At 37.7% G+C, this 3,391-nt stretch overlaps 1 non-coding gene across 1 annotated transcript; it reads right to left on the bottom strand.

Moving 5' to 3' along the window:
- Nucleotides 1-2,789: 2,789 nt before the first annotated feature.
- Nucleotides 2,790-2,927, bottom strand: LOC148778721 (U4 spliceosomal RNA). Its single transcript, XR_016038471.1, has one exon. It is a non-coding gene; the product is annotated as a U4 spliceosomal RNA (small nuclear RNA).
- Between the last annotated feature and the right edge of the window lie 464 nt (nt 2,928-3,391).

Below are 3,391 nucleotides of genomic sequence, written 5' to 3'. Positions count from 1 at the left end.
ACTATGTGTATCAAACCCAGAATACATCATGAGGGTTTTTATGATGGGGATTCAAAAATGGGGTCTCTGACAAGATCAGGTTGTAAGCAGGGTTTTCACCTCCTTGATCTCATCCAAGGTGATCAGTCTACTAATCTTGATGAGCTCCTCTATTCCTTTTAATCTTGCTTCTGGTGGTTTCTTGACTGTTCCTCCCTTGACCTCAAGGAACTCATGGAAAGTCATAATGACTGGAGTCTTGCCTATAAGGAATGGGGGCAGGAAATCCTTGGTGCCTCAGAGCCCCACAGGACCCCACTCAGTTTCTCTGTGAAGAGAACCCAGAGTGATACTGCCAACAGAAATAATTGGACAACAACACAGATGATTACCACAAGATCTATATGACAGGTAACACAACATCTCACAGTTTTAAGGTAAGAGTTTGAGCTATTGCCTAGCTCAATTAGAGAGTAAAAAAAAAAAAAAAGAAGAAGAAATGCTTTTCTTTTTTCTCTATCTTCTCCATACAACTCACACTAACAGTTCTGGAAAGCAGAATAAGAAAGAGAGGGGGATAAAATTCCAATGTATGTTTCAGAAGGAAAATGTTTTGAACTCCCACTGATAGTCTCATTTCAGGCTGGTGGTGAAAAATATATGTGATATGAAATCATCCTGTTAATAATTCCCACCCCACATCCAACAAGAAGGTAGTAATTTGAATAATTGTTCTCAAAGCTGGCTAAAAGAAACAATCCTCTACATGGCTTTAGAAAGAGAATTAAAAGTTAACTAATTCACACCATTTTTACCAACGACATAATTTGATTATGGGGTATATAAATATGTGATTTTAAAAACATTCGTGGTGATTTGATGAATCAAGAAAATCTGAAACTTCAAAGGTGTTATTGAGAGCAGACGGTGTTACAGAGGATGACAGTAAATAGTAATCTAACACTGAATAAGAAAAAAAAATGCCGAATTAAAACTATAGCCAAGCAGTTCAAGATATACTCATGTTTTTTTGATGGCATCAGTTGTTCATGTTTTGGCAAAAGAAGGCTCAAAATGATACAAGAATTCATCTAAGCAAGGGATATGGAATATACACATATTTTAGTTAAGAAGGTAAAACACTGCATCTTATAAACATTATATTTTAGAAATTTTTCCATAAAATTAAGGAAAGAATTATTTCAAAGGTAAAGGGCTAATTACAAATGTGCTTCAGTAAGAGGCCTCTTTTTTCTGAAAACTCCAAATAAATTATTCTACTCTTAAAATATCTTGTCCAATAATTAATTAATTATATGTAAAACAAAATCTATGTGCTTAAAATGATGACTTCATTTTTTGCCAATAATATTCATTAAAAATTATTGAAAACACATTTCCATTTCATTTTAAAATATTTTGCCATAGAGCTAAAGCATGTTGATTAGCAACTATTACAGATATTTCTTCAAGCCTCTGCCATTTGGGCAAATGAAATTAATCCTTTGTGGAAGTGTGAACTCTTCTAACAAAGTTTCATTTATTCTACTCTAGCCTGATTGCTTAAGAATCATTCTTATAATTTGATTTCTAAGATCACAAATTATTTTACCCTACAGTATGAATTTTATTAATATTTTATTTATTTCATTAATTTTTAAATTAGAATATAGTTGCTTTACAATGTTGTATAACAAAGTGAATTGGCTATTGTTGTTCAGTTGCTCGGTTGTGCCTGAATCTTTGTGACCCCATGGACAGCATGCCAGGCTTCCCTGTCCTTCACCATCTCATGGAGCTTACTCAAACTCATGTCCATTGAGTTGGTGATGCCATCCAACCATCTCCTCCTCTGTCGTCCCATTCTCCTCCTACCTTCAATCTTTCCCAGCATCAGGGTCTTTTCTAATGAGTCAGTTCTTTGCATCAGGTGGCCAAAATATTGGAGCTTCAGCATCAGTCTTCTAATGAATATTCAGGATTGATTTCCTTTAGGATTGGCTGGTTGGATCTCCTTGCAGTCCAAGGGACTCTCAAGAGTCTTCTCCAACACCACAGTTCAAAAGCATCATTTCTTCAGGCACTCAGCCTTTTTTTTGGTCCAACTGCCACATCCATACATGACTACTGGAAAAGCCATAGCTTTGACTAGACAAACCTTCATCAGCAAAGTAATGTCTCTGCTTCTTAATATGCTATCTAGGTTGGTCATAGCTTTTCTTCCAAGGAGCAAGCATCTTTTAATTCATGGCTGCAGTCATCATCTGCAGTGACTTTGGAGCCCAAGAAAGTAAAGTCTGTCACTGTTTCCACTGTTTCCCTGTCTATTTGCCATGAAGTGATGGGATCAGATGCCATGATCTTAGTGTTTTGAGTGTTAAGTTTGAAGCCAGATTTTCACTCTCCTCTTTCACCTTCAAGAGGCTCTTTAGTTCCTCTTCACTTTCTGCCATAAGGGTGATGTCATCTGCATATCTGTTATTGATTTTTCTCCCAGCAAACTTGAATCCAGCTGTGCTTCATCCAGCCCTGCATTTTGCATCATGTACTCTCCATATAAGTTATATAATCAGAGTGACAATATTCAGCCTTGACTTATTCCTTTCCCAATTTTGAATTGCCTATAGCCATACACCTATACCCTCCTTTTGTACTTCCCTCGCACCCACCATTCATCCCACCAACCTAGGTCATCTCAGAGCACCAAGCTGAGCCCCCTGGGTTTTACAGAAGGTTCCCACTGTCTGGTTCACACATGGTAGTTCATACAGATCAGTCAAATCTCCCAGTTCATCTGCCTTTCCTCCTCCCATGCGCACATGTCCATTCTCTCTGTCTGTGTCTCTATTCTGGCACTGCAAACAGGTTCATCTGTACCATTTTTCTATTAGCAATAATTGTGCCTCAGATAAACTTTATTGGCTGTGATATTGCCACTGTGCAAAGCTATACCATTTTTCTAGTTTCCACATGTATGCATTAATATATTACATTTTATTTTTTCTTTCTGACTTACTTCACTCTGTATGACAGACTATGGGTCCATTCACATCTCTACAAATGACCAAATTCCATTCTTTTTTGTGACTGAGCAATATTCCTTTGTGGGAATCCCTGGTGGCTCAGCAGTAAAGAATCTCCTGCAATGCAGGAGACTACCAGTAATGAAGGAGACTACCAGTAATGCAGGAAAGGTAGGTTCGATCCTAAGTTGGGAAACTCCCCTGGAAAAGGAAATGGTAACCCACTCCAGCATTCTTACCTGGGAAATTCATGGACAGAGGAGCCTAGTGGGCTTCAGTCCATGGGGTGACAAGAGTCGGCCATGACTTAGTGATTAAACCACCAACCATCACCAATATTCCATTATATATACATACCACATCTTCTTTATCTACTCATCTTTCAATAG

This window comes from Moschus berezovskii, chromosome 1, assembly GCF_049115385.1.
Source record: "Moschus berezovskii isolate FMDL1 chromosome 1, NW_MosBer_1.0, whole genome shotgun sequence".
NCBI classification, from domain to species: Eukaryota; Metazoa; Chordata; class Mammalia; order Artiodactyla; family Moschidae; genus Moschus; species Moschus berezovskii.
Note: the sequence above shows the minus strand (reverse complement) of the source record. Positions and strands in the feature narration are given on the sequence as shown.